This window comes from Sinocyclocheilus grahami, unplaced genomic scaffold, assembly GCF_001515645.1.
Source record: "Sinocyclocheilus grahami isolate Dianchi unplaced genomic scaffold, SAMN03320097.WGS_v1.1 scaffold1137.1, whole genome shotgun sequence".
Lineage (NCBI taxonomy): Eukaryota > Metazoa > Chordata > Actinopteri > Cypriniformes > Cyprinidae > Sinocyclocheilus > Sinocyclocheilus grahami.
The window spans coordinates 249,985-273,831 of NW_015506316.1; the positions used below are offsets into that span (position 1 = coordinate 249,985).

Consider the following 23,847-nt stretch of genomic DNA (forward strand, 5'->3'; position numbering starts at 1 on the left):
GAGGGAAACATTAATAGACACACCATTAAAGCACAATCTCTATCTTCTCTGGACAGTTTCTACGCACATGAAGGAGATCAGACAGCCAAACAGAGAAACTGAATGTTGTGATGATGGGTTGAGGAAGCTCAAACACAGACTCGTGGTCTGAAAGTGGCCACAGACACATATTGTGTCCAGCTGAGGTGAGAGGAAGACAGAGAGAGAGAGAGAGAGAGAGGGACGTCCCATGGACAGAGGGCCTCCAACATAAACACACAGGAGCCAGTGCTGCGTTTATGAACATGAACGAGTCTGTGCCAACACTACAGATACACACAAACACAATACCATGCAATGTACTGAAAGTTCCCATGATTGTAGATCAAAAACTGAAAATAACACAGATATGAATTAGTTTCTGTAGCTCAAACAGTAGCATTTTAACCCTTGGACAATGCATCCCATGTTAATAGGGCTGTCAAAATGGCTGAAAAACTAAATTTGATTTTTGTACTTAAATATGATCAATATTCGAATTTAAAATGCGTTATTTCAGTTAGGGTGAAAAAAGCTTTTGACTTCTCTCCCGAGGCCACAAGAGGGCGCATCGAGCAAAATATTAATAATGCACGTTTATTCAAAGCAATAAAATAACATGACATCTGAAAAAAAAAAAAAAAAAAAAAAAGTGCATAATGTTTCAAATAATGTTTATAAACCAATTATAATTAATAAAGTTGCTTAAACAACTATTAACCAAACAGCAGTATGTATGCATATTTTAAAACAAAGCGCCGAAAGCCAATCACAAAGAGTACTTTCTTCATTTAAAAACATGAGATGCAGTGGTCTTGAGATATGTTTTTTTCAAAGTTGAACTTGCATTAATTTTACACGGCTTTCTAAACATGCGACTCTTTTGTGCGAGACGCGAGTGCAACAGTGATAGATGTCCCTCTAGAAAATGCACGAAATTTGCGTTCTGTGTGAACGGCTTGGTTTCAGTTTTGAGCTAAACAACATCTTCTCCGCATTGATGTTCTCTTTTTCCCGCAATATTTTATCGCCACATCTAGTGGCTTCAACTGGACAGGATAACAAATACATTATAATGCAACGACACTTACATCGTCATCGCATCTCGTGCGCCACTGATAAGGCTGCAACGTTTTTGCATTCGATTGTGGATTTCTATTTTAAATTCGATGAATATTCGAAATTCAAATTTTTTTTAACAGCCCTACGTTAACAGTGGAAAAACTGGAATAAAGGCAGAAATTGATGTGAAAAGGGTTTTAGGAATACTCCACCTACAAAGCATAAACCTTTATTTCATTCATGCACACTGACTTGATTAACTGAGTAATGACTAGTGTTGCAAAAAGGTGGAAAATTTCCAGTAAATTCCGGAAACATTCCAGAAATTTTGGAAACTTTCCAGGATTTTTTTGGAATATTCCAGGGATTTTTGGAAAGTTTCCGGAAATTTTCCACCCCTTTGCAACCCAGGGCTCGCAAAATTTCAAAATCCCTGGTAGCCCTTCGGGCAGGCATTCTTCAGATTTTGGTAGCCCAAAAATGTATTTAACTAGTCCGAATAAAATAATTTACAAGTCAAGAGAGTAGGGGTGCAATGGATCACAAATCTCACGGTTCGGATTATATTACATTATCATATCACATTTTGAGTCACAGATCGGATCATTTTTCAGATGAGCAAAAAAAATATGTTTTTTTATTATTTAAGTAACACTTATTATTTAAAGAACAATTTACTACTTCGATACCACAGCAAAAACTAGTAGCATATAGGGATGTAACGATTCACTCAACTGTCGACTGATTTCACAATACAATTTTATTGTAACAAAATTAGATTGAAGAGATTTTTTTTTAAAAGGTGTCCTTTTGTTATTTCTTAGACGAAAAGGCTGCACATTACTTGGACATACATAACCTCAATACAAATACAGTTCTCCGATTAACAAGACAAAAACACAAAGGAACAACCAGATACACATTTGTTCACAGATGTCACATGGATTCGGCCAGTGTTTGTTCAAGTGGCGGGAATAATATGTATAAATGAACCAAGGTTTGAACAAATGATGCTTCTGACTGTTAAGTATATCTGTTGTACTTGTATCAATACATGTCTTAAACTGTATTACTGTGTCCTGTGGTTATTTGTAATGAACCTCATGAATGACCAATTTGTGAAATGTTAGCAGTTAGAATATATGACAAAACATGCACACTTATACACTAGACATAATCCACACAATAACCCTACATATATCGCACACAACCCTTTTCATGCCTTTCCAGCATCATAGAAATCCATGTTAATGTATCTCCGTGACACACAGAATAAAAGTAACTATATGCCTGAAATGCAATTTTTATGCAGTTTGGAATAAATATATATAAGCCAAAATTTTAATAGCCGTACAACTTTTTTTTCTCTTAAGTTGGACAATAATATGGACCTTGATTGGAAAATGTTGTGCATTTAAATAATGGTCAATAATGAATATGTTAGTGATCACTGATTAATGAGGTGAACACAAGCATTTCAGAAAAACAACATGCATGTTCACATGCAGGAAACGCTTGCACTTTCTCATTCTGTGCCTGCACACGTTATGAAGTGTTTGTTAGAATACAGCCAAAACTGAGAACGTTTGCTTGGAAACTCAAGAGCGTTTGACCCTGATTTACAGTCTCTCATCTGACCCTCTTCTGCTGAGCAATGCGAGAGATACGCTGATGGCTTTATGGTTGCGCAAATATCCAGTCGTCTCAAAGTGCCGCTTTTGCGGCTTCGCTTTTATGTCGAGGCCAAATGTGTCATTTTATGATAGCTAGACTAGACCACTGGGAATTTACCGTCTACAATATTAAACCAGGTTTGGAGCGGTAGATGCAAGACAAATGACACAAACACGACAGCTTGTTTTCAGAGCTAAAAGCGTTGTACCATGATGTCAGTGCTGTATGAAATTGACCCAATCATTACGTGCACAAGTAACGATACTCTGAATGGAGATTAACTCGAGTGGAAGTTAAAGGGATAGTTCACACAAAAATGATCATACTGTCATCATTTATTCACCCGAGTCATTCCAACCCCATTAAGACCTTGGGTAATCTTCTAGATCTTTATATGAAACCTGAGAGATTTCTGTCCAGGTAACCAAAATGTTGACGATCCAAAATGGTCATAAAAGCATTGTAAAACAAATACACACGAATCGAGCGGTTACATACAAACAACAACACACACTTGGTAACAGAAGCTCATGCATACGAGCACTTACAAGCTTTCATGTTTAGAACATGTGATTCGCTCTATGTATGTGTTTACTTGTGAATACAATCCTTAACTGGACATATATGGATTTGTTTTATGACGCCTTTATTACTTTTTTGGGGGGGATCTTTTATGTTTTGGTTACCTGGACTTTCAATGGAGAGACAGAAACCTGAAGTAGGCCATGATGAAATAAAGTTACATAATAAAGTCATTGATATTAAATGTACCTCAAGAGCATCAAAAGTACAAATAGGCCTAAATATCCAGGGACCCAACAGTGCACAACACAAAGGACATGGAAGGGGAAAAAAACACAAACATAGTCCACAACACAGTGCAATTAACAGAAGAATGCCTTGATATTACACTCACATGTAAACAATGTCCTAAATGTTACATATTTGCGCTACAGAACTGATGAAGAGCATGCATTGTGACGCTTAACTGAACTCATAAAACACTCTGGAGCAGCACAAGGCATTTACTTTCTCTAAAAGACTGGCATTTAAAAAAACATTTTTGGGTGAACTATCCCTTTAAGACATAAGCATGTGCAAATTCATCAGTCTGCACCACTGCAGAGTATTTTCTCTTTAAAGCTGCAGTGTATCAAAAAACACGGTTTGAAATGGCCTCTGTTTTCTGCCGTCACAAACATCAACCAATCCAGTCAACCTACAAGGCGGGGCTTTTCATCCACCGCTCATAGGTTTCTATTTACAGCGTGTTTTTGCAGTGTTGACCAACGCAGCCAATCACAGACAGATCTGTTGATTTCTTGAACGCAACAGCCAATCAGAAGTGTTTCCGTTAGAATCCACTCAAATCACTGGAGTCTCGTTCAGTGCTGTTATACAAGCTTGCGGATCCTCTCATTATAACGAACAAAATTCAGACGCAGTTTAGAGCTTCATTGATTATAACCGAGCTTTGTAAGACCCGACGCACTAAGACGAGTGACAGCTTTTCAAGTGATTATAACGGGAGCATGCTTTGTGCGCTTTCTAGGCAGAATTCAATAAATTCCCTCACAGATTCACTCTCCGATAACCATTTACCCAATGTGGGCATGGTGTAGCATTTACTACTTCAGTTAACGGAGTGGAAGTGGAGCAGGTCTGAGCTGGAGTGATTGAGAGGAGGCGGGGCTCATTAGCATATTAATTGTCTGTGCATTCTTAAAGAGGTAAGAGCGTAGAGTTACATTCAAGCCATTTTAAGACAGAGACATTATTTTCATGGGGAAAAAAAAGTTTAAATATGTCATTTTGATGATCAAAGATGGGTTTTAATTAGGGCTGGGTGATATGGCCAAAAAATGATCACGATAAAATATTTCATGTCAGTCGATATCGATAATTATCATGCTACATTTCAAATTTGTATTTCTTTCACGTTTAAAGGCAGATTTTTGCTCCCAATGGAAAGTTGTAGAAACCAGACAATGAATTGTGGTTTTAAACTATAGCCTACTGTACGGTGAGAACATCACAAACACAGTTTTCCAGTCATTTTTTGCTTAGCAAAATCAATATCTTAATATATGAATATTACAAAAATATATTTTGCCGCATTAACATTTATCGAACCGTTGATATCGGGGTTTTTTTAGAAAAATATTGCGATAATTGTCATTATCGTTTTATCGCCCAGCCCCAATTTTAAAACATAAAATGAGTGACTTTAGGGTTTGGTTCTAACGAATATGATCTTTCAGAACTCCAGCGCGCAAATGCAGGTACTATCTAATCTAGTCACTACTGATTTGTGTCTATATTTGGTTTCATCTAGTGGTGACTAGTGGGTTAATTCATCTTTAGATTCTCTTCATTAAAGCCAGTGTTTCTCAAATGACTCGTATTATTAATCAGTCAATCAAACAAATTCACACATCAGCCTCAGCGCAATCAGACTGGCTTATCTTATGTTTTTCCCAAAATGTCTCATTTTAAATGAACTGGGAACCATTGCAGGTTTTTGAGACTGAATTCAGTGTTTTGGTACTGAATAAATATCTACATTTATAAGCAGTTATTTTAGTAAGTCGTTCGGTTCTTGTTTCATTCAAGTAATTTTTCTGAGAACTGGAGCCCTGGCTGTGTGAGGGCTGGGTCAGATTGTGCCTGTGTGTGTGTGTGTGTGTGAGAGAGAGTGATAATCCTATTAAAACTGCCTGACTGCTACAGCAGCACCTGCTTAAAAATTCCCAAGAAAAATTCGGTTCTTGTTTCATTCAAGTAATTTTTCTGAGAACTGGAGCCCTGGCTGTGTGAGGGCTGGGTCAGATTGTGCCTGTGTGTGTGTGTGTGTGTGTGTGTGAGAGAGAGTGATAATCCTATTAAAACTGCCTGACTGCTACAGCAGCACCTGCTTAAAAATTCCCAAGAAAACTCCTGCCACCCCATGAACACTGTCAGCATGTGTCTGTGCTCACTTCACTTCACTACAGAAAACTGTCCAGAGAAGTGAGCTAAAATAGACAAAATCCTGCTTTCTGGAATGTAAAAATGATTGAATTTGAATTTCAAATTCAAATTGAATGTTAAGTTTGAATTAACATTAGGGTTTTAGGTTGTAGGGTTAGTCTGTACTAGGGATGGGCAATACCAGTTTTTCAGCCTTTTGATGGCAAAATATATTTTGCCAGAAAAATCACTGTGAAAATATGCTGAATAATTGGACCCAGTCCAAAATCATTACAATTAGCTTTAGATGTTTTAATAAAATGTTTCTTTGAAGACAGATTAAAAAAGTAACTAATTAAGAAAAAAAAAGTTTTAATCTCAAGTACAGTCTAAAATATAACTGTGGAGCAGCTTGTGTATATGGAGCAAAATGTCTTAAACATTAGCTAACAGTATGGAGGACAAAACACCTACCTGAGCTTTGATCTACAGTAACTTAACCACACCTCAACACACACACAGACACAGACACAGACACACACACACACTCACACACACACACACACACTCATGCTCACACACACGCACACACACACTCGCACACACACACTCGCACGCACACACACACACACACACTCTCACACACACACACTCTCACACACACACGCACACACCCGCACACACACACCCTCACACACACCCACCCCCACCCACACCCACACCCGCACACACACACACACACTCACACACACACACACAGAGACACACACACTCACTCATACAGAGACACACTCACACACACACACATAGAGACACACACACTCACTCATACAGAGACACACTCACACACCGCACACACACACACACACGCACACGCACAGACACACAGACACTCGCACACACACACACACACACACGCACACGCACAGACACACACACACACTCTCACACACACACGCACACACTCGCACACACTCATGCTCACACACACGCACACACACTCACACACACTCATGCTCACACACACGCGCACACACACACTCGCACACACACACACACACGCACACGCACAGACACACACACACTCGCACACACACTCACACACTTGCATGCACACACACTCACTCACTCACAAGCTTCACTCACATGTAGCAACTACTGAAGCTGCATTGTTTTGTTTTTGCTCGTCACCGAGAAACCAAAGAGTCCAATCTAGAGAAGAACTACATGAGGAACAAAGTTCCTCCAATAATCTGAAAGTATAGTATTTGCTCTGGGATACACGATAAACTTTGATTGAGCGGTGCAAACGCGCTGGAGCCGGTCCACACACTGACCGCTCTCATCTGACTCTGTGCCACGCTCTGATTGGCTGCCGGCCATTCGGCCACTGGATATTGCTTTGTGATTGGTCAACAGTGCACAGCAAAGTCTGCTGAGAACTTCAGCCCTCTCGTTCGGTTTCTCGTAATCCCTGAAGGCTGGAACCTGCGTAACGAAGCATTTTAAATCGCACCAAATCTGATTTGTTGAAAGCAAATCTGGGCAAGGTTCAAGTATGCGGCGCTCCGAGCTTCTTTTCGGATTTACTTACAACGGCCTTCTGAATAGAGCTCAGAGAAACTCGTATGATAGTCAGGATTAAAGTATCACTCTCACTGCTTCTGCACTTTATAGCTGAACGTGAAAAAGTGCTCCAGTGGAACGGTATCGGCAAAGGATCTCGAGATGGGATTCGAACTCGGGTCGCCACAACTGCACTCACGGGAACTGAAGTTCAAATCCCGTCTCGAGGTCCTTTGCCGGATCGATCCCACTCCGCACTCTCCACCCAATGCTTTCCTGTCTGCTTAGCACTCTATGATTTCTGCAATGCGGAAAATGCAGACGGAATTGCGGAATCCAGTCATAAAAATGGAATTTACTGTGTAACACGGAATGTCACGGAATTTTGGATGAATAAATCAAAAGTAGGTCATTACACTCGAATCAAAACATGATATAGAATAGTGTCTGTGAATATTAAACAGCAAAAAAGACTATTTAAATATGAATCCTGTGACGCGTGATTTCGTTTACTACACGCATACTGAAGCGCGGCGTTTTCAGCAGGTACATGAACACACGAACATGATCGTTATATCATATAAACTTAAAGGTCTTCATAGCAACCTGTCAAAATAAAAGTTTGCTTAGTTAATGTAATGATAGTGCTAATAAAATTAGTATATTTTTATTATATTCACCAGAATTTATTGATCAGAAAAATAAATGTAAATACACAACCCAGTATTTCTGAAAAAAAAAAAAAAAAGAGAGAATTTTTTTTAATAAAATTATTTAGAAAGGCTTTTGGTTATTAGAATCTAATGAAATCATTCAAATGTAATCAAGAAAATAAAACTACATTTCAGAAAAAAAATTTAATTGGGCCTTAATTTTATTTTTGTTTTAATAAATTATTGTTAAATTACGCAAGTTTCATGACTTCAATTATCATTAACGATATTTAATTTAACCATTAAACCAGAGTCTAGAAAAATTGTAATTGAAAAATAAAAAAAATCCCGGAATCCAGAAAATTAAAACCGGAAAAAATAAAACTGATTTCATAGGGCCCTATGTGCTTTATGCTGTCCTGCTCGAATAAAGGCATAAAAAAAGCCCATTAATAAATCTTTAAAAAAGTGCTCCAGTTTACCTGAAGCTCACATGCAGAGCAGAGCATTGATCACACTGACAGTGTGAGAAACAGAGGACGCTTTTATAGCGCTGCTATTGCTGTCACCCAATCACGATCCGGCCCACCCGCATGACGAGCGCGTCACTTCACAGAGATCTGGCCACGGACCAACTGAGAGCTTGGCATCGGCCGGGTTTCCGTGTCTTCTGCTCACACACACACACACACACACACACACACAGTATCCTGGATTTCACCAAACTGGCCGTTCCAGCTGCCTGTCAAGCCAAACAAACGCCTGTCCAAATGATTAACTGTGCATTGCACAAACTGCAAAGTTTAACCTTTCACACCAACATGACTAACCCAAGTTCACATGACTTGGAAAGATTCCTGCAGAAGGCCTGGAGACGCAAGCGGCGAGACAGAAAGAGCAGCAGAAGATCCTCTTTATTGAGGCAGAGGTGGACGTTATCTCTTTGCTTTGATCTTCAAAGGCCGACGGTGACGGTCAATAAGACGGGAGAGTAATCTGGCTCTGTAACCACGCTGACGCGCTGCAGGATCACACGCGTGTCGTTTCTGCAGAGTCGCAGTGCCATCTAGTGCTCACCGCTGGGAGCCACACAGCACTCCGCCCACAGCAGAGGCTGGGAAAAAACCATGCTAAATATAACTGTGCCGAAAACTGAATGGTTAGCTATTAAAAGAGAGGAGAAAGCATTCCTGTAACCTTTGATGTTAAGGGCTGTGTGTCGTATCAAGCTCAAGCAGCAAGAAACAGACGCCAACATGAATAATGACAAGTCCTCACAAGCCATGAAACACAAGAACGTGACCTAGATATACGAGTCAAAACAAGTATCACGGCGTAATTTGATTTAAAAGGCTTTTATTCAATTTACTTCAAATCAGCAGAAATCTGTTCATTGTGAAAACAACATTTTGTTCATGCACACTGAACATTGTCTAAATAGAATTGTGCAACAATCAAGATTCAATTAGTTAACAAGTACACGATTGCAAGAAACAAACTGGATTTATTGACTATAAATGTATCGACCTCGGTTCATTAGTACTATTTCATAAATCTTACTCTTACTTGTATTTGTATGCATCGCATTAAGTCTATAATATTCAAATGTGTGACCCTGGAGCACAAAACCAGTCATAAGGGTCAATTTTTGGAAATTGAGATTGATGCATCATCTGAAAGCTGAATAAATGAGCTTTCATTGGTGTGTGGTTTGTTAGGATCGGACAATATTTGGCTGAGATACAGCTATTAGAAAATCTGGAATCTGAGGGTGCAAACAAATCTAAATATTGAGAAAATCATCTTTAAAGTTGTCCAAATGAAGTTCTTAGCAATGCATATTACTAATCAAACATTAAGTTTTGATATATTTACGGTAGGATATGTACAAAATATCTTCATGGAACATGCTCTTTATTTAATATCCTAATGATTTTTGGCATAAAAGAAAAATTTATAATTTTGAGCCATACAATGTATTGTTGGCTATTGCTACAAATATCCCCCAGCGACTTAACACTGCTTTTGTGCTCCAGGGTCACATATATATAAATCTGAACTAATCTGAATAGTTTTGGAGTATAACAACATTTAGAAACCAAACACTATAACAGTTTTCTATATTGTGCCCTGTGCAGTTTATTCCAGTGTTAAATCTCAAGATGTCTAGCAAGAAAAAATGACTGTTTGTGAAAAGCATTGGCAAACAGTGTCATAACGCCCCATGTGTGACGCTTCAGAGAGTGCTACTGATGCTGAATATTCCCAGCAATATCATCTGATAACGCAACAAAAGAGATCGCTAACTAGCTTTACTTTGGACATTATACTATATCGTAAATCTTGACGCATAACCATCATCTGTAGCAGCAGTCGCACTTTAATTTGGGGACCACTTCTCACTATTAATCACCTATTAACTGCCTTTTTTCATCAATAAAGTCTTAATTTAGTGCTTATTAATAGTTAGGTAGTTGTTAAGTTTAGGTATGCTCATGCAGAATAAGACATTCATATCCCAGATAGCACACATAGATGTCTGTTAAAGATCTCTTGATCTGGAAAGCATCTGCTGTTTACAAACGTCTTTCAGATGTCAGGTGTACATGCATTCTAGATCAAAGACATCTAAAAGTAAACATCCTTCAAACGCATTGCAGATGAGCAAACCCCCCCCCCCCCCCAAAAAAAAACATCTCACAGACGTCTCCGAGATGTACGTGTGCTATCAGGGATGTGCTTTAGAAGTACAAATAAACAGCCAATATACTAGTAATATGCATGCTAATAAACGACTGGCTAATAGAGATGAACTGAAGTGTTACCTCAAGTCAAACAAAGCCTCATGAATGTGGATTTTTAAGCCAGGTTTCTCAGGTTTTATTCAGCTAGAGCAGTGGTTTTCAACTCAGCTGGAGTGACTAAAGGCCAGTGTATTGAAATTCATCTCCCAAATCACAAATTCAAGAAAATCGACACAACATATGCAAGCCTACTTCTTTGTTTTTGAAAGAAACACAAAGGTAGCATGTAACTATAGTCCAGAAACAATGCTAATCTGCTACTAAAGTCTAGTCAGGTTAACACTGCAGTCTTAGAAGAAGCTAAAGTTCAACCTGACCAGAAGTCGAGCGTTAATCTGCGTTTCCAGTCTGGCAGCTTCAGGAATGAAGACTGGAAGATGCTGCAGTTTAACCCTGATTTATAGTTTCGAATAAATACCACCGTTACTTAGTCCTGCTATGGTGCCCTTGGTAGTTTGCCGAGGCTCCTAGTTTTGAATGACTGATCTGACACTGAAGCGACTCTCACCGGCCACCAGGCGGCGCCACACACCGCCACATAATTCACCTACAGAATCCTCTCCACAAAGCGTGTGCGTCAGTGGCATATTTCTGGGGCAATTCAGATTCAAACACACAACGAGGAGTTTCAAAATGGAAAGAAAATGTGCTTGCTTTCGTTTGGAAAGAGAGGCATGTGTCTAGGCTGCACTAACTCGTGTTTCATTTAAAGACTGACAGAGACGACCGCAGACTTCAGCATGCATATCAGTTCAGTGTGTGCTAAAGCCACATTCAATCAGGTTAATCACGTCCCAAACCGCACCCCACACTTTCTTGTCAACAAGAAACCAAAACCACAAACCAGACCTTGATGGTGTTCCTGATGCACATGGTGGACACCGCAAGACCTCCATTCTTTAGCATAAACTTTACACAATTACTCCAAGTCTCCTTAATCAAACACAGAAGATTACAACTCCTCAGAGACCTGAAGTCTTAAGTCGCTGGGGGATATTTGTAGCAATAGCCAACAATACACTGTATGGGTCAAAAGTATCCATTTTTCTTTTATGCCAAAAATCATTAGGAAGTAAAGACATAAGTACATAAGTAAAAATCATGTTCCATGAAGATATTTTGCACATTTCCTACTGTAACTATATCAAAACTTCATTTTTGATTAGTAATATGCATTGCTAAGAACTTCACTTGAACAACTTTAAAGATGATTTTCTCAATATTTTGATTTGTTTGCACCCTCAGATTCCAGATTTTCAATCCAATCCTAACAAACCACACATCAATGGAAAGCCTATTCATTCAGCTTTCAGATGATGTGTAAATCTCAGTGATAAAAAATCGACCCTTACGACTGCTTTTGTGCTCCAGGGTCACAAATGTGCGTCAGAAAAAGGAAACGTGTAGTATGTGCAATGTCGAGGCTCCAGGAACAGGGCTGGGTTAAAAAACTGAAACAGAAACGGTTTGACATGACTGTCAGCAGTTCTTAAACTGACAGTAGATCACTTAACACGTCCAGACAGAGAAAATCCCAATGGAGACACCATCACACCTTCAGCATTTCCTAGGGTCTCCGTGCAGGAATCAAGCCGGTTTCAGTGCTTTCCAGTTCTCTGACCTTTCATCCGGCCCTTTGGTTTTCTCAGCCTCCTCCACTCATAGACGCATTCACATTCCCACACACACACACTCGCACACCTCTGAACAAAGCTCCCATTTTGCTAAGGAAGGGTCAGCAGGTCCTCCATCAGACAGACGCTTGTTCTTGGTCGGCAGCGGTGGCGGCGGGCCGATCCCAGACCCCCTCTCTCCAGCATCACCGCCCCAGAGACAAGCTGCCCATTGTTCCCGCAGCGCTAACAAATGACAGACCACGCTAAACACACACACGGAGAGACACGGAGAGTGTACGGCGCACAGAGATGGACTGGACTCATGCAAACAAAGAGCAGTGCTAATTATATGAGACCCTGGAGCACAAAAGCAGTGTTAAGTCGCTGGGGGATATTTGTAGCAGTAGCCAAAAATACATTGTATGGGTCAAAATTATAGATTTTTCTTTTATGCCAAAAATCATTAGGATATTAAGTAAAGATTGTGTTCCATGAAGATATTTTGTAAATGTCCTACCGTAAATATATCAAAACTTAATGTTTGATTAGTAATATGCATTGCTAAAGACTTCATTTGAACAACTTTAAAGGCGATTTTCTCAATATTTAGATTTTTTGCACCCTCAGATTCCAGATTTTCAAATATTGTCCGATCCTAACAAACCATACATCAATGGAGAGCTTATTTATGGTGTATAAATCTCAATTTAAAAAAATTGACCCTTATGACTGGTTTTGTGCTCCAGGGTCACTTCCTCTCAGCTCTACACTATCCTATCTTAATAAAGGCATAAAACACCTAAATATATCTTACGCCTAAACATAGAGATGTGAGATTTTGATATCGTTACAATACGATATTATTGCGATATTTTCCCAATTCTTCTTATGTCTTTTTAAATAAAGCAATAAGCCCAGTGAAGCCGTGGTTTACAGTGATTTTGTAACAGCTGAGGGGCGTTGTTAGGCACGACGTGAATTTCACCGTAAACCACGGCTTCACAGCTTGCTTTTATAAAACAGTTATTCACATATACGTAGTTAGGTTTCACAAAATAAAACCGAGCAAATAAAGAGTAATGATATTAATAAAAACAGTATTCTTCCACCAAACAATGTAGCTCCTCAGAAACAGTTGTAGTTGCTACAAAGACAAACGTAAACAAAGGTGTGTGTTTGTAGAGTAATTTACAACAGCTTCGAACGCGGCTCAGCCAATCAGAATCAAGCACCGGAACTCCCCGTTTTATAAAATGAAAATGTATCGTTTTTAAAGTACAAATTATTCTATCGAATGCACCTTGAGAGTTCAAAATTTAGAGCTCCAACCCATGTTCTTAACTAAGAAAACTTAAGTCAGAAAAAAGACTTGTACCTGAACTTTAAAGGGGCCTCGACCCTCTTTTTATTTGTGATACACTGTCTCAGACTAAATTACATTCACACTTGGGGTTTTAGGAAGCCAAACTAATTAGAATATAATAATAATAATAATAGTAACAATGACAGCAACAGCCATATGTTGTAAAACAATTGCACTGTAAAATAAATGAAAATGAATATTTCATTGGTATATTTACACTACAGTAGGGACATTACAATACTTATTTCCTAATTTCTACACTTGAAAGAGATATTTAGAATTTGGACTGCATTTAAACCGCTAGCTGTCAGCAATTCGTACTGCACTTTAACGCTTTTATTTTGACGGAAACTGCAGTAGAGCTTTTATTCCGAAAGAAATCTCCAGCTTCAGTGAAAACCGTCTTACAAAAACGCGACTCACTACAAATCTAGTGAAATGCTGTAATCATCTGCCGCGAAAATAAAGCCTGGTGGCTGTTGCGTTCCCAAACGTGCGCTAAACTCACAGCAGCACGTGCAATAAACGAGTTCCCTGCATTCATTCACAGTGAACGGAGCCGTTCTGCGGCGCGGAAAACACCGGCTCACGAGCCGATCGAATGAACGAAGTGCGCGCGTCGCTTTGAAACACGCAGCGTAATCATGCTTAATGAAGGGATTAAGCCATCTTGTGCTTTCGGTTTGATTTCGTTCGACAGATACTGTGCCAAAGCAGAACGGCCCAAAACAAATGTATTTTAAAAACTACAAACCTATCGTTTCATATCGTCATGTGACCACGATAATATCGAGACAATTTTGCTATCGCGATATTGATAATATCGTTACATCCCTACCTAAACACTAAATAAATGTTTTTTTAAAAAACAGAAATGTAGTTGTTAGTAACTAGCCACTGCCATCTTGGTTGCTTTACATTTTTAAAATGCATCAACACAATCATGCGCTGCTGCACTGAAAGTGGTCAATTTTTTTATAGTCAGTTTCCTCTTTCTACGGTCACGAAGGAACGGTTTGAAGAGAATGTTGCTAATCGAGCTAATTACATTTTCAATATATATAGTAAGGCTGTCAAGCGATTAAAATTTGTATTCTAACTAATTGCACAATCTGGCAATTAATTACTCTAATTAATCTAAATTTACTAAATTGATCTAGTTTGGCGGAGAAATTACCCTAAAAAGATCATTTAAAGCCATTATTGATTTAAATGAGAAACACATCAAATAGGCTATTACAAATAGTAGCTTCGAACAAAATATTTTACTATATTCCACACAGAATTAAGCCTGTGTTATACTTTCCGCGTGCGCTAGTCCGCTAGTGTCCGCTATGGTGCGCGTGACGTAAAAATCGTCATCGGAGAGTGTGCGCGGAGGCTCTGAGCGGACATCCGCGTGCCTCCCATTTTTTGTGACCGCGCGTCAGTTAGCTACTGCGCATGCGCAGGCTGTGTGAAGAAGCCCGTTGCTACTCGAACCTGTACAATCCGTCGATAATGCTATGGTGCGAGTGACGTAAAAATCGTCATCGTAGAGTGTGCGCGGAGGCTCTGAGTGGACATCCGCGTGCCTCCCATTTCAGTTAGCTACTGCGCATGCGCAGGCTGTGTGAAGAAGCCCGTTGCTACTCGAACCTGTACAATTCGTCGATAAAACAATATAAAGACAGAATTGACCAGAGTTATTGCACATCTGGCTTTGTTCACATGTTTGTTTATTGTTCAAGCCGATCTACTACGCATGTATGGAACACGTCCACGGTAGTAGAATTGCAAGTTGTCCGCGTCCACGTCCAGATTGTACGTGCGGAAAGTATAACACAGGCTCTTATGCCTTGCATTTTTTTTATTAAATGATTCTCTGAATAAGATCCTCAAACTGGCATTCGGTGGCAGTAAAAGTCATTCATTCATTGGATTTGTTCAAACGGCGGACTCATTCAGGAATGAAGTAAAAGGCTCTCTTTATGAACGGGTGACTGAATCATTGGTTCACCTGATTCCTTCAAAATGTCAATTAACTCAGAAACGAATCACTGCTGCGTTGCTTCGAAGATGCACAATTTTCATTGGGGCAAATTGAGCAAAAACAGACAATATTGTGTCACCAATCAAAATGTATGAAATGTAAGTTGACCTAAGAAGTAGTGATGGCGCTTTCGAAGCACACAGCTTCGAAACTATTGTGAATCGTTTGTTTCGAAACAGTGGTTCGGAGCACGTATCAAACTGCCAAAGTCACGTGATTTCAGTTACGTCATAACGGTTTCTAAATTTCAATGGTTCGCCGCTGGGGGGAGGGCGATCTCTGCGAACCCGTGAATCATGCGAGTTCATCGAGATCGCCCCCCAGTGGCGAACCACTGAACCAGCGTCTATGCTTTTTACCTGATCTCAGATCAGTTTAATCAACTTGTAGACATTTCTAACGAGACATTCGTGTAATTAAAAGGATGAGAAGTAGTTAATAGTCTCTTACTGGCTTCTATGTAGAAGCTGTCCATAAAGCCCTGCAAATTAATATAAAATATTTTTTTAAAAACTAACTATATTTAATTGAGTTTTATTATTTTTATTGCATTTCATGTATTATACTTTCAATATAACATTTGTTTTATTTACGTTTTTTTATGCATGTTTTAGCCTGGATTTTTGTTGCATTTACACACTTTTGACCAGCAGGCGTCACTAGCGTGCGGTGTTTCGAGCGCTTCGAAACAGTGAATCGTTTTTGCGAAGCATTTGGTTCAATTGATTCGAAGCTTCGAAAAGGTTAGTTTCTCCCATCACTACTAAGTAGGTCTGGCTGCTTTAAATGCGTTAATAAATTTTAATGCGTTATTTTTTTCATAACCACGTTTTAATTTGACAGCCCTACATTATGCTGCCTAAATAACACCTGGTTTTTAAGGCACGCACATTGTAAGGTAACTAGTGGTTTTTAAAGTAAAAGTGTGGTCATTTTAACTGAACATAACAGTTTATGGCTTTCCTGACAGATGCGCACACACAGACTGCAGTCCTGTCTGGCGGTGCATGTACGTTTCTCTTGTGGTTTACCACAGATGTGTTGGATGACAGCGCAGCAAACACCTGCAGCGCTACTGGCGCACACACACACCTCCTCAGCCCTGTTAACGGCAAGAGCACAGCCAGACATTCAGCGGCACCGGGTGACCAAAGGGTCAAATTAACAACCCTGTTCAAGGGTCAACTGAGGAAACGAGCCCAAAACCCAACACTCCTCGGTTCACTCGAGTAGCTAGTTTGCGAGAAGAGTTGCTTCTTCTGAGCACAACACGAACATGTGCTTCCCGCTGCTCGTTTAAGATAACAGGAGGAGGAAGAGGAGACCCTGGGGTTTAGTCAAGGGCCCCCGGCTGACACAAAGTGTTTCTTTGTCCCTCTCCGGACGGCATTCCTGTGCATCGGGAACAACTTTATTGACACTTCAGCCTCTTTTGTGCAGGGAGCGTCCCGCCGTCAATGCCGGCCCTGAGAGTCACTTGCTGTGGGACATAGGGTCCCTCTCCAGAGGAGAAAGAAGGGCTTGTTTGTGGAGGATGTGCTGGAGAGAGGGGGACGCTGGGGGGGGGGGACTCTGGGTACAGTGGATCTCTGTCCAGAGCCCAACAATAGAGCTGCTCTAAAACACGTCCACCGTCTAAACACACCTCAGAAACACGCTCGCGCTGAACGTAACAGAGACACGAGAAAATCACGAGCGGGAAGATGCTGCATGTCATCTAGAGGAGACGACTTTTACCCCGCAGAAGCGTCAGTGAAGGGTTATATACCCTACCAGAGCTGATTCTGTGCCAACAAAATGAGACGAATAATATCTGTTTCAATTACGAGGGCTATGAGATGATTAACTTCAGGATCAGTACCATGAGAGCCATCAGTGTCAGTGTAACGTGCTTGAAATACTGTTATTTTACCACAGTACATAAATTACATTTTCATTTATATATATATATATATATAATTAGAATCAGAATAACAGGCAAACAGATGAAGTGCACACCTAAAACGACTTCCCAACACCTTATAATTACTTTGATTGATAACTCATTATAAGCATTATAGAGATGGTCAACAAACCACATATGCATCCAAATGTGAATCTATATCAATGAATGGAATATTAAGGTACTTGTAACGAATGTGTTCTACGAGATCACGTCTGCTGTTACAGAAGAGAACTGTAATAAAGTATCTCCACTGTCCTTACATGAGAATACAGTGAGTGAAGGGTCACTTTACCGGAGCATTGGTTCCTGCTGTTTCTTCTGTCAGTCCTGGAAGCGAGTTTATTCCACACAAGTTATGTTACTCCAGAAGACATAGGACTGAAACCCAGTCTCGCGCATGACCTGCTCACATCTGAGCCTTTAGCGTCCAAACACATCCAGAGAGTCTCCTCGAGTGAAGCCGTCACACACACACACACACACACACACACACACACACACACACACTGGCTTAGACTGCAGTGTAAGAGCAGCTCTTCACTCTCACGCACACAAACACCCCATGACACACACCCACCTCACTGCACTGTGGGAAATGGAGTCTGCTTGTCTCTATTAGTTTACATGGCATCTACTATGAAATAACATTTAAATTAATAGTTTGATACAATGCACGTGTACACATTCGTCTTTTTATCTTCTACGTAACCGCATGAAATCACATCTGTAATAATTTTTCTGTTATTACATCTATATTGTACTAGTTTTTATATTTCTTATGAAATCTCTTTTTTTGGAAAGCACTTTGAATTACCTCTGTGCTATATAATAAACTTGCCTCACCTTGCCTTATTATAATTATTGAGGTAAGTGCATAGCAGTTAAAACACCTAAAAGTGGCACATTTGTTTTGTAGCGCTTAATCACCAGCGATATCACACAAGCAACTGTGCTGTTATTCTGAATGCCTACAGCTGTGGCAGATTATATTCAAAATTTCAGTACGAATGTCCATTTAGCTTCATGCTGCACTGGGAAGCAGAGTTGGGCATTTGTTATTAGGACATGGCATATTTTTTTTATTCACTGCCAATCACAACAGACTTGTGTAACTTTGACACACCCGTTCACACATCACAACTCAAGACTGTATTGTGTATGAGTTTAATGCATGCCAGGATAAAAACAGTCTTGCGTGTCCAATATAGATGTGAACCTGTTGTGATGAATTGTGAATAGGCGTCTGTTTGAGCATCTTCTCGGATGCATGTGTTGTTTTTGGAGAGTGTGTTAATGACAGCATCGCGTGTGAGCAGCGGAGCGTGAGTCAGATAAGATCTGCAGTCATCACACCACACAAAAGAGTGAATCATGGTTTCATTAATGCTCTTCCGTCAGCTCCAGACATGCTTTCAATTCCCACCTCTACAACCAACCGCTAAACCGAGGAGTGGATTTGGGAGGAAGGATCAGTCGGTTATGAAAATCACTACTATTAATAGTGCCTACTTAAAATTCGCTAAAAATAATTGATATTGAAGATGTGCATTATTTATTGACAAAACTGCACAGTTTAGAGCAGCGGTTCCCAACCCTGGTCCTTGAGGCACCCCAACACTGCACATTTTGCATGTCTACTTTCTCTGACACACCAATCTCAGGTCTTGGAGTCTCTACTAATGAGCTGAATTCACCTGAATCAGGTGTGTTTGATTAAGGAGACGTGCAAAACGTGCAGTGTTGGGGTGCCTCAAGGACCGGTGTTGGGAACCACTGGTTTAGAGCACTACGCTAAATTGCATTATCTGTTAGGTGGCCAAATAAGGCAGTTATCAGACAATGCTAATGATCCCAAAAACGTAAATTATTAAATGCAATATCAGTCCATCACTAGTTGAAACCCCAGCAAGTTTTATCCATGAACAAGTAAGCTGAGATGATTGCAGAGTCACTGTCCCCATAGTTGTAATGTAAGTTGCGTCGGACGTAGGCTAAATATCTAGAAGTGATGCAGTGGAGCCAGTTCAATGTGAATTCGTTCCTGATCCACCACTCGCTTTAAAGGGGTCATATGATGCGATTTCAATTGTTCCTTTCTCTTTGGAGTGTTACAAGCTCTTGGTGCATAAAGAAGATCTGTAAAGTTGCAAAGACTAAAGTCTCAAATCCAAAGAGATATTCTTTATAAAAGTTAAGAGTCAGCCACACCTACCTAAAACGGCTCGTTCTAACACGCCCCCACATGTCTACCTCACTATGTGGGAAGATTTGCATAACGCCGCCCAAATGTTCACGCAAAGAAAGAAGGCGTAACTTTTATTCTCGCTGTAGTATTGTTGCTGCCGCCATGTCGTGAAGACGCTGTGTGATTCGTTGTGAACGCGAAACTACTTTGTTTGGTCTTCCAAAAGAGGACACGACTAGAAATCAGTGGTTAAGCTGTATTTACAACACTGTTCCAGAACACTTCAACCCAAATATTCAGATGTGTGCAGCACATTTTATGGAGGACTGTTTCCTGGTCCTGGGAGAGTAGACTACAATGCCGGTGTCTGTTGGGGCAAAGTGGGGCAATTCCAACTTTGCAAGGACAGTCTGGCGCTTCTGACTCACAGCCTGTAAGTACATATTTATATTTAAAGGATTTGCCACTGACGATTCAAACGCCAGTTTTGAGCAGTGTAGAGTAGCGCTTGTTGTTTGTCATTTCTCCGATCACAAATGCAGACATGGTTTTATGTTTACGTGGCGCGATATGCAACGCGTAAAAAGACAGTATAACTCATTATAATCAGTAATTATGTCCCCACTGGATGCAACGAATGCCTCGTTTATAATGGCTTTTATTGATTTTGTCTCATCACTCCGGGCATCACAGTATGGTAAGGGGCGTAACATTTCCGTCACACGCTTGAGGTATTCGGCCAATCACAACGCACTGGATAGCTGGCCAATCACAGCACACCTCGCTTTTCAGATCGATGAGCTTTGTAAAAATCGACACGTTTCAGAAAGCCGGGGCATAGAGGAGAAACAATAATGTACAGTATGTGGAAAATAATGTGTTTTTTTAACCTTAAACCGCATAAACACATTGCATTACACCAAATACACAACATAATGTTCTTTTTAGCAACGTCATATGACCCCTTTAATAGCAGCAGCTCTTCTGGCAGGAGTCCAGCTCAAGCCAGCGGTACCTGAGCCGCACGCAACGCTGTCAATTACAGGCGAGCGCAGAGGAGCTGCTGCAGGTTTGCGTGACTAGAGCCCTGAACCAAAACACAAAGACATTGTGTTCAGTCAAACCCCCTTTATGGTAACTCAACAGCATTCCTGTCTCGCATTCCTGAGTCACCGGCACTCTGATCATTTCTCTTTTTTTCCTTCTGCTTTTCTGTGAAGGAGTGATGTACATTACATGCCATTCAATAGCTTGCAGCGTTCACAATAAACAGGAGAATAAATCCATGCATAATGATTACACAACAAATAAATACATTGATTGCATTAATAATAGGACTCTCATAGTGTTATCATAGGACTAACAGATTATTTAAATAATGCACGGTATAAGACAAAGGCGAAGTATAACATGTTTTATACTTAACCATGCCTACTAAGGGCATATTATGTTCATATTACATGTTCAATCCATTTGCATTTATTTTATTTTTTTAAATAATTATTAACCTGAAATCATGCTCTTGCATGCTATTAATTTCTACTTATTTCCTTGTTATTCTGGAAAAAAAAATACAATATATTGTATATATGTTGTAAATATATTTAATATGGTAATTAAAAGGGCAGACCTTTCTGAACATCTCTTCTCAAGGGGGATTTTTTTTGCATCTTCTTTGGTTAGTAAATTGCATATTTCTATTCACAAATCAACATTGTCTAATATAGTTTTACTGTAAATTGAGAAAATTTCGATGTTGGCACATGGCAACGCTGTTTTTTATAGATAGTAACTTCAATAATATGATTGCAGTTATTTGTTTCTTTGAAGTGTTTATTGTAGTATAGTTTGTATTATTTATGTATGAATAAGAAAATTATTTATTCTTTTCAGAAAATGAATTCAGCAACATTTCACGGAAAGGGCAATAGGAAGAGTGCAGAATTGGCTCTTCCATATGTGTATGGCATATTTTGATGGAAATTAAGAATGGATGCATCAATTTTTAAAATAAATGTGCATTTCAATTGAAAAAAAAATTCATAATTTAATAGAAAAAGTAATTTTTTGCCATTTTCCATTGTGGTCACACACTGTTGCCACTGTTTTCCTAAATACCCCCCCAAAAATGTTTTTGATTTGTATAATTGAAGCTATTTCATGTAATAAAAACATATTTGAAAAAATATTTCATAGTTAGAACATAATACGAGTCCAAATTTTTCGTCCAAAATTTTTGCACGTTGAAAAATAAATACGACCTCACGTTGTGTCAATCAAGTTTACACACTGCCTCTGAAAATTTTGTCTGTCATATAAAAATTCGGATCAGTTCGATTTTCTGCATTTTTCGCATCCGTAGCAAGCATTTTGAGTGGTATTTTGACAATTCAGAGCTGCTGTACATCGGACTCAGTGTGCAAGGTTTCGGTCCGTGACGTATCTTTAGGATGACGAATACGAAAAAACTTCGGACTCGGTGTGCAAGGACCTTTACTCTGCAAGCTTGTGAAGAAACAAGCTGCTCAGATTTCGCTCCCCTGTGACGTGGTAAAGGGATTTTATTATAATATCACTGCCCCTTTATCTGTAAGCTTCCAACCACTGCACCGCCATTGTGTTTTCGCAAACGACGGCGGTGTTGTGTGTATTTGACAGATTAAGCACAATAAGACATGAAAGAGAGCTTAGTTTAGTATTCACATGCTGCAGTGCAGTTGACAAAAAACATCTGTTTGGTTTTGATTATCATGTCTGAATATCTGAGATAGGAACTGTAAAGGCACAGCCCTATTCTGGAAAAGGGGGCGGGGAGTAGCATTTAATTTGCATTTAAAGAGACATGCACAAAAACAGCGTGTTTCTGCTTCCACTCAAAATAGGCCTTTCAAAATGGTATGATAAAATATCTGTGGGGTATTTTGAGCTGAAACTTCACAGACACATTCTAGGGACACCTGAGACTTAAATTACATATTGTAAAAAGGGGCATACTACAGGTGCATCTCAATAAATTAGAATGTCGTGGAAAAGTTCATTTATCTCCTTTAAGAAGTCGTTTACATTGTGTCAACTCTCCACTGTCTTCTGCACTATTGTGATCATAAGGAGGATGCTATAATTTACTGTGCTTTGCACAGTGACAGTGAAGTCTAATCTATAAAATTGTCTATATGTATGAACCTCAACCCTTAGCACAAACCTGACTTACATAGGCTCAATAACAAGCCTGTATCATTGGAAAGTACATGAATGGGTATTAATCAGACTCATGTATTTACAGGGGAAATACTTACATTTGTGAGGAAACAGAAAGCCAAAGGTAAAGAGAATCTGTGTGTTTCCTACTAAAGTCCATTAGATAATTACACTAAATATGTGCATTCTTCCCAATGATGAGCCAGGATTTTCCCTCAGCTTCTTTTTGTTTTTTTCTTTCATTAATCTGGCATTCATTTTCTAAACATCAGCTAGAAAGCTTGAATTTGTTTTGCCGTGTTGGCAGATCATCTATCGACCTTAGCTCTTTCCATCAATGTGCTGGAAGCTTGTTCTGTACTTGCAGATAATATAATGTGAATAAAAAAGCGTAAGTCTACTTAAATAGAGACACTTTCTTGACTGTTTCTTAACACACTTAAGGTAAACTTTAAAAAGTGCAATTTGAAATAATGGCAAATTAAAAGTTTTAAAATGCATTTTATTATCATGTTTTAAAGAAGTAAACTTATTTATATGTGTTGACTAAATTTTCACAGTTTATCTCTATGAAGCTGCATTGACACAATCTGTATTATTTTTCCTTCTTCCGTTTAAAAAAAAATCTCCGTCCACATGAAAACGCAAACACATGCTATGAAGCACTGTCAAGAGCAAGCCAAACCAACAGGTGGCGATATAATCTCAACCGTAAAGCCATGTTGGCCAATCAGAAGCCTGAAAAAGTCTCCAGTAGGCGGAGATAACAGCGCATGCTCTGA

The 23,847-nt window shown here is 39.5% G+C and overlaps 1 long non-coding RNA gene across 1 annotated transcript in view; it reads right to left on the reverse strand.

Moving 5' to 3' along the window:
* LOC107567251 (uncharacterized) overlaps positions 1–18,173 on the reverse strand; it is a 70,803-nt gene extending 52,630 nt beyond the window's left edge. The window contains exon 1 of the long non-coding RNA XR_001606613.1: positions 17,975–18,173. This is a non-coding gene — a long non-coding RNA (uncharacterized lncRNA). The remainder of the gene's footprint in view (positions 1–17,974) is intronic.
* Positions 18,174–23,847: the final 5,674 nt, after the last annotated feature.